Source organism: Rhyacophila brunnea, unplaced genomic scaffold, assembly GCF_057557595.1.
Source record: "Rhyacophila brunnea isolate RB1 unplaced genomic scaffold, BYU_Rbru_1.0 scaffold_10, whole genome shotgun sequence".
Classification (NCBI taxonomy): Eukaryota; Metazoa; Arthropoda; class Insecta; order Trichoptera; family Rhyacophilidae; genus Rhyacophila; species Rhyacophila brunnea.
In genome coordinates, this window is record NW_028232752.1 from 28236495 (window position 1) to 28250066 (window position 13572).

The following is a 13572-nucleotide window of genomic DNA, read 5'->3' on the forward strand; positions in this document are numbered from 1 at the left end:
GTTAAATGTGCAGGCATCCCAATTTTATTCTCTCTGTAATCAGTAATCACCCATATTAGTTAGAATACGTATGATTTAGCATGAAGCGTATATTTGAAGTAATTTCCCGATAATAACGGCCAATTGAAATTCAATATTTTCAGTAGCGAACAGCACTTGAATGAATATATTTTTTTGGCTTATCCAGCATTCATTAATCATGTCTATTGACGTGATTTTTTTTGCTCTCCGAATAGTCTCAACGGTCAATTATATAGATTTTTTTACTCTATGGTTTTATTGAATATAACATTGAGCTGTCATTTTTTATGTATAGTAGAGTAGCTATTATAACTGCTTATGTGTGGGCTATACTCTAAAGTCCATTGATGAAATATTTGGCACACTTTTTAATGTTAGGTATCTGACCTGCTATTTTAATTCATAAACTCATAAAATATAACAGCCATGATTCGTAATAGCCTAATAGGTAATACTTAATATCGTCTATCTATGCAATAATTACTTAATTGTTACAACATAATACCATATCCAAATAATGGATTCATAATATAAAAGAGGATTGAACAATATTATTATTTTTTGTATTACGTACAATATTTGACTGCAATTCCAGAAAAAAATAGTGTCGTTGTATTGGTATAACTATTAATAAAATAAACCATATTCTCTGCATTAGCAGTATTGATTTTAAAAAAATGGCGACCTGGTTGGATTTGGCAACTTACCTACTTTATATTATTTGCGATCATTTTAATTATTCATATAAATATGTTAGTCATTTTTATTAGACTTGACTTAAACAACTAACTTGGAAGACGAATAATGACCTGCAGGTTTGCAGTTAATTTAATAGTCATCAAGTTTTGATTTAACTTGTGTATTTCTTTTAATTGCTGACCTCTGGGTAATTTTTCATATAGGTACACAGCAATTATATTTTATTCAAAGGAAAATTTAGCGGTCAAGTTCATGACAGGTAAGTCCATATTATTCATTGTATTTAGTCAACCTTGGAAGAAAAGAAATGGATTTTTCTTGTAATTAAGTAAGCAGGTACTTTCACGGTAATAATTGAGGTGCTGAGAACACGGTGGATCCAAGTGCATGGAAGACCGAGTGTATTAAATTGTAAATTATTCATACATGTCACATTCTATAAATAATGAGATGATATTATGTATTGTTCTTCATTGTGAGACTATGCATAGAAAAATATTTCAATTTCAATTTTTTTCGTAAAATAATGTGCAGTTACCATGAAAATAATGAATAAGTTCTTAATAGGGTACTGATGATGAAACGAGTGACATCTAATTACAAATGAGTCGTCTTCACATGACCACATAGTAAAGATATTATACCTATTCATTTTATTCTCAATTCCAAAGTATATAGGTATTCCATGCACATGGTGTACCTACCTATAAAACGTCGTTATTGTTTTCATTTATTATGTTTTGTCTCTACCTGTCCGGTTTAAAACACTGAAAACATTAATAAATACACGCAAATGTATCAATATTTTTCCTTGTGAAAGTAATAAGGAATTATTAAAGTATTTAACATTTACAGAATGACAACAGTGTGGAGACTGTAAACTTGAATATACAATTGCGTATTTAATTCTTGGATTCGATTTTATTACTTGGTCACCATTCATTCATTCATCAATAAAATGAAAGGGAGATCATAATATTGTATAGATTTGCATTCGTAGTTTTATAATTAAAAGCAGGTACACGCAGCTATATTAATATGCATCTACCTGCATATTATTATTATTATGTGCCATGTGGTGATATGAACATGGCGCCTGATTAATTTTTGACTCGGGAGTGTCATCTATACCCGCTGGGTCCTCCCCCCTTAAATTATACTTTTGAGTAAATCGATATTACCTTACAATAGAATCGTTAATTACAGGTGTAATATCACTTCACACGCACCGTTTTTGTTTTGACACGGCCGTCTGCCACCCCCTCCTTTTCCCAATGCCATCTAAATTATTAATTGGCTAAAAAGTGAGGTAAAAGTCTACTATTAAAGCCAGAAACATTATATTGTATTATTATTTTTTCGGCTGTCTGTATTTATCATAATCTGGAGTAGGTATCTACTTTCATCTTAATAATTCCGGATAATAAATTGAGATTATATTGTGCGGCATGCTCGTATTTAACCCGCTCATTCAACGGCCATAAACCGGATCATTCTAAAATAATATCGTACACTTTTGGTTAATTTCATATCCTTATGATCTAATACTACAGATCACATAGTACCGTCATTATAATCTGTAGTTATTTATTTTTTATAGGTAGGTACTTATAAATTTTATTTATATTCCACGAATTACCAGTTTAACTATTCAATAAGAGTGTTCTAGATACAAAATAATAATATGGTAGATTTATGTAAGTACTTACATAATTTGAAAACAACACACGAGAAATATACCTATAGGTATCTACCTACTAGATTTTTTTTTGAAAATTCGCGCTCATGTGCTCTGACCACTATGATATACGTGTCCTATTTAATTGGGATAAAGCTATACTTATCGCAATTCTGTGTTTTCAAATTATGTATGTTCAATAAAAGAATTTTACATTCTTATTAAGTCTTGTGAATTATTCATTGAATAAAAAAGGTAGCTTATTAAATTATTAGCAAGTGCAAGTACGTTATAACAAAAATTTGGAGTGATTCTGATTCCTGACAGTGTTTAGTAATTATTAAGGTACTTAATTCAATTTTTTTTTAATTTTCATGTCCAGCGTGGCGGTTTGTATTAACAGATTGGTTTTTGCGATAATTGGATGTTAGCCACTTGCCCAACCTATTAGGTCCACCACTTTGATTACTTTGATTTAAAATATGTGCAAGAGTCGATTGTCAATAAATAAGTAAAGGCATTTCTTTAAATACGCAAGCGCTTAAGAGAGTATGTATTGTAAAAACCACAGCACGGATAATAAATAGAATACCGATATGCTATATTCAACACGCCGCATGTTGAAGCAGGCTTTTGAATGTGTGAGTGTCCTACGAAAATGAAGCACGCATTATGCACGTGCAATAGTGTGTGTAATACACCAACATTAAATGAGCGTAAATACATAAACCGAGAGCAGTTTTCAGTATTCGACGTAAAATGTATTCTTGACACGTGTGTAAGTTTAACCCGGATTCTTCCTTACTCGAGTCGGTTACCTCCTATCGCCTTACCCGTTATGTATTTTAGTTCCCATTATTTCTGAGTTCCTTGGTAAAAACATTAGTTAACTTTGTCGCAATTAGATAGACACGTATAGATAGCATTCATAGTCGTCAGTATTTTTTTCAAAAAGTTTTTTTTCTAGTGGTTATATTTCTTATAAATCTTTTCAAATTTCAATATATGTTATCATATCAATGTTTACCAATAAAATAAAGTTACATTTTTAAATCTTCTGCATTATTTGTTGGATAAAAAAATAGTTTATTTAATGGTAGATTATTTTCAAAACTTTCAAATCAACTTGGTAAGCAGAGAAACAATTAGTTTTGAATGTTGCGAATTGTAATAAGTAAAATTAAACTGGTATTTATATATCTAAATTCTAAATGTATTTGAAGTGTGTCTAGTATTTGATTAGATACATCAGTCCTTGAACTTAGGAGTCTAGTTTCTATGCTGATAAAAAGATCCACTGCATAATGTATAAGTAAGTATCCAGAAACGACAGTCTTGAAACTGGTTTTTTTTAAACAGTCAAATAGGAATATTTGTCGACATAAGTGTTTTCACAAAGAATATTATGATATAAGATTGAATAGATTTTTAAGAAACGGTCAAAAAAATCTCTCTTAAATACACACCTGTATTTGCTTAGTTTTAAAAGATTTTTTAAATGTAAATATCAACATAATTATGGTCTACATCGATTTTTAGATAGATCTTATTATCAATCATGTGGGTTCTTAATGCTGGTTCATACTTATTAGTATTTGCAATTACGTAGGTAGGTACAGATTTTACAATAATTTATGTAGGTACTTAAGTGATTTTCAACAGTTTTAAATATCTTTGTTTCCAACCCTTTCTTTTTCATGTATAAAATTCTCGAGGAATTCCCACCTGGTTGATATACAGAAGTATTATCGTCTAGAGCAGTGATTCCCAACCGGAGTTCCGCTAGCCGTGTCGGGGGCTTCGTTATATTTTGTAAAAGTTACAACTTTAAAACTATTTGCTAATGGAGTTTAAAAAAAGGTTTAGACTAGAATAATATAATGAAGTACTTATTTTTAAGTTTAAAGAAAACATTGAAGAGTGGAGTTGTCAATAATGAACGTCACCGTCTAATAAGCACTTCTAATTTTGTTTTTTTTCACAAGCTTGCAAGACAACCTTAAATTAGTAACAAACAGCACAGTAATGATTTAGTGCTGTATTATTCCTTTCCAATAGCTTTGGACAAAATTTATAAGTATCCCATCAAAAATGTACCTATACGTTGATTATTAATGTCATTGACGTTGATACACTGAGACTAAAAACAATAGGGGCTTTTGAACGACACTTTACCTCGATATGTCGTTGTCTACTTATTTTCACCTAAATTGTGTTATTTTTCTTATCTGGACCTTAATATGACGTGTCGGCCACGTGAGGGTTCACGAAATGATAAATAATTACTAGACTAGTCTTGATAATGGTGTTACAGCCGAAATAGCTATCGACTTAAATTGTTATGTAAAATTTATAACAATTTATATTACCATTTTGTAAAATGGATTTATTCTACCAAGTAAATGCCGACAATAGGCAGGGGCTCCTCGAGATTCTAGAAAATATCCCAAGGGTTTCACTAAACAAAAAAAGGTTGAAAATCTGTCCCTCTGGAGTGACTCACTCCAGAGGGACAAATTACAAACATATAATATACGTGTAAAGCTGTAGGTATGTAGTGGTATTCTTAGGCAACGTGTCGCCCCTAAAAATACTCATACAAAAACCCACGAGTAGGTGTATTTAGATCTTTTTTTATTTCTCGAAAATGAGGTGCTAATCACCAATGTTTACTTATATTATAAATTAATGATATTCACGATTACAGACCTAATAATTTCTTTGTATTAAAGGTGTCGCTAGTTTGTAAAGGCTGTTATTTCGTTGATTACGGATGTAATATTACATTTATCGCGCTATTGCTTTATATGTGTTTTGTTTAGAAAATGCTTATGTTTAAATATTTTTTATGAGTTACTAGCTGAAGTACCCGGCTTCGCACAGGGTCGCTTCGTGGTTATATTTATCTTAGATATTTGAAAAATAATAAGAGGTAATTATTTTTTTAATATTAAAATATCTGTGTAATACAATATGGCAATATGAAAATGATTCTAATAGGAGTAAAGGTCAAACATAAGAACACTAAATTAAAATCGAATCCAAAATATGAAAACGTTATTAATGTTATTAATATGTAGTAAAAAAAAAAAATTGGATGGAACAAACAAACAACAAACTTTGTATGTTATATAATAATAATTTAGAAACCTTCGTAGGTGTGCGCACACAACTGACAAAAGTTTCATCGCAATCGGATGAATGGTATAGGACCGCATACGAATAGTAGAAGAAGATGATTTTCTAATTCAGAAATCTTCGTGGGCATGCGCATGACAACTCACCAAAGTTTCATTGCAATCGGATGAATGGTATAGGAACGCATACGAATAGAAGACGATGGTTGTACTAATTCAGAACTCTTCGCGGGCGTGCTCACAACAACTGGTCAAAATTTCATCGCAATAGGATGAATGGTATAAGAATGCATACAAATGGAAGAAGATAGAATAGAAGAAAAAGAAAATAGTTGTAACAATTCAGAAACATTTGCGGCGTGAGCACAACACTTGATCAAAATTTCATTCCAATCGGATGAATGGTATATGAACGCATACGAATAGAAGATAGAATAGAAGAAGAAGATGGTTGTACTAATTTAGAAACCTTCGCGGGTGTTGGCACAATTACTGACGAAAATTTTATTGCAATCGGATGAATGGAATAGAAACGCATACGAATAGAAGAAAAAGAATAAGAAGAAGATAGTTGTACTAATTCAAAAACCATTGCGAGTGTTACCACAACAACTGACGAAGGTTTCATCGCAATCGGATGAATGGTATAGGGACCATACGAATAAAAGAAGATAGAATGAAGAAGAAGAAGAAGAAGAAGATGATGATTTTTCTAATTCAGAAACCTTCATGGGTGTGCATACAACCACTTACCAAAAATTCATTGCAATCGGATGAATGGTATAGGAACCATACGAATAAAAGAAAATATAATGAAGAAGAAGAAGAAAATGATGATTTTTCTAATTCAGAAACCTTTATGGGTGTGCATGCAACCACTTACCAAAATTTTATTGCAATCGGATGAATGGAATAGGAACGCATACAAATAGAAGAATATAGAATAGAAGAAGAAGAAGAAGAAGATGGTTGTACTAATTCAAAAACCATTGCGGGTGTTACCACAACAACTGACGAAGGTTTCATTGCAATCGGATGAATGGTATAGGGACCATACGAATAAAAGAAGATAGAATGAAGAAGAAGAAGAAGAAGAAGAAGATGATGATTTTTTAAATTCAGAAACCTTCATGGGTGTGCATACAACCACTTACCAAAATTTCATTGCAATCGGATGAATGGTATAGGAACCATACGAATAAAAGAAAATATAATGAAGAAGAAGAAAAAAATGATGATTTTTCTAATTCAGAAACCTTCATGGGTGTGCATGCAACCACTTACCAAAATTTCATTGCAATCGGATGAATGGTATAGGAACGCATACGGGACAGACACACAGACAGACAGACATACAGACAGACAGACATTCATTTTTATATATTATTATAGCCTATACTCTTCCCGCAAGTGCAAGCAATAAGTTTACAAAGTTTTATCGCAATCGGATGAACGGTATGGCTGCGCATTAAATACGAACAAACAAACACACAAACACACAAATATTAATTTTTATATATTAGATGAGTACTCATGAAATCCGTATAATCGTTTTAAATCGAGTTTTCACCACTACAGGCACCTAAAATGTGTTTTAGAAGTCTTAAACTATTTCATTCTAATTTCTCGGTTATGCATTATTGAAAATGTTACCTATTCATATATTATAACAAAACCTGCTCACAATGGCCACATGCCTCTTTATCAACTTGCAGGTATTTATAACATTCGTGAAATGTTTACAAAATTCGCAATTTTATTACGTAAATATTTAATAACACTACTGTGAAGCGAAACTAACAGTAGACCCTTGATCTTGTTATTTTAATCGTATCGTCAGATTAAAACATGAAATTTAATGCTATTGAGTGAGGGTACTTGATCGAATTTCCATTTCATTCTAATTTTTAAGTTCTGTACTATTCAATTAGAGTGACTTTCTGACTTTCTGTATTTTCAGGCTACCAATAGCAAATGCACACTGACAGAATACAGTAAGTTAATTCTCGTTTATTTAACAACTTAATACAATAAAAGGAAGTCGAAATGAGCAAATTTAATTTGTGTTAGGCCCGGCTTTCATTGTCAGAGTTAGTGGTAGAGTACTTTGGCAAGTAGGTACTAGATATATTTCTAACTCTACCGGTGAAAACTTAATCGGGAGAGTAGAGCACGAAATCTTGGTAGAGGAAATTAAGATTGGATGGTGAGTTATTAAGTGACTCTGCTACTCGCCTTTCACCGATTACATACGATCAATTGTTAAAAAATCAATAATTAATTTTTATCAAAAATATCAGTAGATTGACAAAAATGTATGTATGAAACTCAACGATTTTACCTGATGAAAGTTGGATAAGTTGCTTTTAATGATTTAAAGCGTGCATTTTGTTATAGTCTCAGAAGTAAGTATATTTATATTATTGTAAATAACAAACGCATTTTTATGTGTTGTTTTTTTTTGTAATTTTTAATAACATGTCATTCCACTAAGTTTTAACAGTAAACATCATAGATGTACTAAATATAGTAAACATTATCGAACAAGTACTTAAGTACCTACTCCGTTTACTCGACCAATGAAAACTAGGCTTTACAGTAGTAGTATTAAATTAACACATAGTTTAAACATTGCAACATCATAATATATAGGTAGGTATGAATCAAGGTAAGAATCAAATTTAAAAATGTGTCAAAATTGGTACAATGTATACCCATTTTGGCACCTACATCATTTTATACATATTATCTCGTAGTCAAAATGTAGCTAAAGTAACTCGCTCTTTTAAAATGAAATGATCATTCACTTAGTTTTACATTTACAATGACACTGTTAATTAGCACCAATTAGTAATAATTACGTTCAACCATTAATTTAATAATACTTAACAGAATAACGTCACGTCATGCATTCAACTGTTCCTAGTTATGAGTTATGTTATATCCCATGCCTATACATTTAATATGCTATGATCTGTTTGTTTAACCACATTGAAAGCAAGAGTAACATATTATATTTACTGAATTCAATAGGACACGTTAAAGTAATACAATAATTTTATTATCGTAATCATAATATTATTAATTACATAATATTATATATAATATTATTATAGCATCAGGCAATAATAATTATGTTAAGTATGTGTATTTTTATCTGTGGTTTAGCATAGTGTAAATTCTACGGCAATATAAATTAACAATTTTATGTATAGTCACAATATTGTACAATACCCACACTGAAAAAATCTGTGCTACCCATGTGTACATAAGATAATAATATTGATGCCTTAGTACACAGACGCCGTATATTTTGAGAAAATCGATTTTGAAAATGTTTACACAATTGAAAATCAAAAGCGAAACAGTGATATCAAGGAACACAGAATTAATGGAAACTGAAGTAACGGATGTGGAGTAACAGGTAACATATCTCGAGTGTGGAAGAATATGGGATAAACTTAAAAAGGTGTCAAGAATACGTCATTGTAAGCTTTTCCTTCGTTCTGACAACTGGTCTCGGTTTATGTACTGATGCTCATTCAATATTTGTGTATTTGAAGGTTACAACACACACTATTGCACGTCTATAATGTGTGTTTCATTTTCGTAGGATGCTCACACATTCAAAACCGTGTTTCAAAATGTAGTGTATTGGGGTATACCTACGGCTTATCGGAATTCTATTTATTAATCTCTTCTGTGGGTCATATATAATAAGTATTCCTATGCATTTGAATCTGACAAATATATTCTAAAATACCTTATTTGGACGTACAATACTATTATAGCATACATGTTTTATGCAGACGTGTGTTTTGTATAAATTCGGTGAAAACTTATTACATCTTGCACTAACTCAGTAGTTTTAAAATTGCTTCGTATTAGCCAGGACGCACACTGAAACTCGCCTCGACTGGGATATAGATGGGGTCATAAATCAAAATTGGACGGAATGTCGCCACCGTCTACATGACAGGACAGTAACGTCGGGCGACTAGCTGAAACGAATGAAAAAGCAGCTTCTGCACATGTGCGGATGCGATATTTAGGTATTTATTATACACGCGCCCCATGTCGACTGAAATTTGTTGCTTGCGACACCAGTCGTTTTTTTTTCAAGCTAAATGTCGCATTCGAGCTGTACGCGGAATGAGGTATATCAAGTTACATGTATTTTGAGAATACCAACAAAATCACATCGACATATTTGAAGTTTTGCAGACGAGATGAGTTTATATGTGCGATCAGGTTGTGTGTGTAAAAATTCTTCCACGGCGCCCTTCTTACCATCTAGAATCGAGGAGAATGAAAGCTTTTTAATTATTTTTCCGATGCTATGGCTTTTTCGTAAATGCAAAATTGTAGTCCAGAATCGAGGTCGAAATTTCATTCATCACCGAGGTTCGCAGTTTGAATACAAGTGTTCAAATAATTGATCGATATGTTAAACTATATAGCCTTAGCATTATTTATCACAACTTCGGACGCCTTAGCGACGATTGTGGCACTACAAATCCCCCGCTTTTTGACGTACATAACCCGACCCTTGTTTCAGCCCTATACATTACATAATTATTATATGTACGTACAGCGCTATGAAATCACAACCAAAAATGTTGATCATAGAATAGTACTCGTACATTAAGTACTTACAGAGTTAGTCTTCGTATTAAATTTATAGAATGTACCCAATCGTCACAGTCTGTTTATCTATTATTTTTGAGATATCTATCCAATAGATTAAGATATTTTTTATCTTACATTCTTTCAACATGATATATTATGGTTTTCACGTGTTGTTTAATAGTATTATGTCGTTTCCTAGAGCAGACGATTTAAACAAATATATTTCGCTTAGTTACTGTTGAACAATGTACATATTATTATGTACGTACGTCGATTGTCAGCGTAGTTGTAAGGCAATTGAGGTTACAAAGTCTTTAGCACATGTATCAAAATATGGATAATTTGTATATTAAAACTCTGGTGGCATAGCTCGGAAAATTCAATGCACTTTTGTATAACAGACAATTAAATCAAACGGTAATTTATAACATTTAAATTTTGGCCACCATCTTGGTATTTTATAGGCTTCCGATTACAAAATGTCAAGCATAACTTCAAAATTTTGCACCATAAAATATATTCCCAAATAAAAAATCAATAAAGTCAGACGGTAATTACATAAGATTGGATTTTTTCCGCCATTTTTGAATTTAAGAATATCACTTCTTACGCATTTGGTAGATAATATATGTCAAATCACCAGCCTGAGACAATCCACTAGTGATCAGAGATACTCCACGAACCCCTATGTAGTGGAACCATTATCTTAGCTACGATTTTATGGCGCTGTATGCAATTGTCAACAGTGACGTCCCTAGATAAAATGCCGCCCTTAGGCAGCGCCAAAATGCCGCCTCATTTTTTTATACATTATTTTTATCATCCAATATCTAAGAAATGTGTTGTATGGATAGATTACTAACAAAATATCAGACTAATTATTCGCAAATCTGTACGTGTCGTTTCTGGTCACCAAGGACGTCGAAAGGCAACGGAAGTAAACTAGATATCGCGAACCCGATAAAACCAGTGAGCTGATTTTTTTAACGGAAAGATATTTTCATTATTACTAAGGTTAGGTAGCTATTTCTATATTATATTCCAATGATTTTCCTCGATTTGCCGCCCTTTGAGTAACTGCCGCCCCCAAGCGACGCTCAATCTGCCTACCACGGGATGTCACTGGTTGTCAATACTTAAGCGGTGGTCGGAGCCGTAAAAATACACCTAGGCATAGTTCTTATAGTTTTCGCTTATAAGTTTTTCTATTTTCTGCCAAATTTGGCGGAATTCTTCGATCCAGTAGTTGTTACTGATTCCCTATTGTGTAATGGCTTTGGGTACCAAAGTATGTTGTCCAGTTATTATCCATTCACTGAGTAAGATCCCAGAGTCCCAGACCATCGCAGTAGTTTCGCAACATCTTTCAACATCTCGTTTACTTAGTTTGGGAATCGTTTTCATGGTCGTACCGCGCCAACTAAATATTATATAAGACCTAGTGTATTTACAAAAAAAAAATAATGAAAATTGTCTTACTGTTAAACGTGTCTACCTATACAACGCTATCCTCTCTCGTATCTGGGAGACATTTGCAAATAAGTGATAAACTGATAAGTGATAAGACAAACGTTTTAGTGTTGCACACTAGTATATCAATATAATTTCAATAAACCAACATTGCGGGCGTCCCCGTGTGCTTAGTATCCATTGGATACCACTGTATGACGGTATTTGTCCATCGGTTGCCCACTCCCCGAGCGACGTTTCAGCCCATTGCTATTTCACCTGCTTAGCGACCTTTATCTTAGTACACACTTGTCTGCGTCCTTATCCATCGGTGTCTTTTGCGGTCTTTCCGCGTTAATTATGCTCAACATGCTCATTTTTATGCATTTCTATATTTTTTATCCAAATACTAAATAAACATCGGTCATGGATATTATGAACTCATTACATTACGCTATTAGTAAAGTATTTATTTATAAGGCACAACGGCGCATTTAAACGATAGTTATAATTATAATAATTGGTAAGTATGCATTGTCATTAAATTCATAAAATAACAATACACATTATTAATAAAATTATAGCTGCATATCTTAAACACATAATTATACTTATTTATAAACGTCTTACCACATCATATTGTAATAAAATGCCAACAATATTGTTTTAACTTACATAGGTTTAAGTATAGCCTCACTCAGGTGAGTATACGGGGTTTCAGAAGAAAATACCACCAATATTATTTCTATTGTACACCGTGATCTAGGGCCTATATTGTCTTGATTATGATTTATTACATAATTAAAATAGTATCATTGTTAGCTAATTAGTATTATTGACGCATCGACAATAATTATCTTCATATAAATATTAGTTACGATATGTCACTGTTTTACACTCGTATGTATATTCTACGTAACCATGCTTTATGTAGGTATGTATTCATATAATAAGAACAGCAGATTATATGAAAAAAATCGCCTGCTGCGCTAAGATAATACTGGCATAGTAAAACATATATTAAATTTATCCATATTTAATAAATTCTCGGATTTATCCAGGGCGTGGAGCCTCTTAGAACGCGAGTCCTGATTGGACCCAATTGCCCTGAGACCGGGCCTGGCATTACGATGTGAATATTGTGAATGAGGCGAATAATTCCGTGGAATTGTCTCGAATTTGAAATTCGAATGCACATAGATTTGTTTTATTTATAAATATACGTTTTGTAGTCAAAGATTCTGAAGGAAACCTCCATCTATATTCTATCACCACAAAGTCAAATCTCTTTGTTCGAAGTCCCGACCAAGCAAGGCACTAGGCGTGTCTAAATTTATTCAAATTAATGTCTAACCGCAGAAGGTTGAATAATTGAAAATGCTGGTGAGATAAACCGAATCGAGTTCTAAGGTCAGACCGAAAGAAATGATGCAGAACAATACTAAATTAATAATAATACATTATAATAAATAAATCATGATTTACTGTGATTATATTTTTATAAATTCAATTAACTTTTGATTGATTCGGTTCAAGTTATTTTTAACTAGGACGAGCTCTAAATAGTTAGGAAATAAAGGATTTCAGGAATAGAGCTTTGTAAAAAAGATAATATTACGTATATAACAATATTAATATTCATTTATATTATTATTATTTAACATGTACCTACTATGTATTGAATGGAAGGATATCAAGGCAAATTATATAAGATGTTGCATTTTTCAAACATACAAATCTTACTAAAATTATACCTAATCGCAAGTTATTATGAACTTTAAATTAAATGGATAAGCGCATGTTATGTAATAGCTACGGATGTTTTAAGAAACAGAATACATAATAATATGATGAAATATGGTTTTGTACCAGAGGTTTAAAATAATATTTATTTTATGGGATAAAATTATTCAATAAATTAATGTTTTCCATACCAAGAAAAAAGCATGATTATCATAA

At 32.1% G+C, this 13572-nt stretch overlaps 1 protein-coding gene across 4 annotated transcripts in view; it reads left to right on the plus strand.

Annotated features, from left to right (window-relative positions):
* Positions 1-13572, plus strand: part of LOC147079052 (V-type proton ATPase 116 kDa subunit a1-like) — an 81778-nt gene that overhangs the window by 42324 nt on the left and 25882 nt on the right. For 2 of the 4 annotated variants that reach the window (XM_085952985.1, XM_085952972.1), the window contains exon 2: positions 7496-7529. The exons of the other annotated variants lie outside the window; for them this stretch is intronic. The gene's annotated coding sequence lies outside the window, so the exon portion shown is untranslated. The remainder of the gene's footprint in view (positions 1-7495; positions 7530-13572) is intronic. 4 annotated transcript variants of the gene reach the window in all.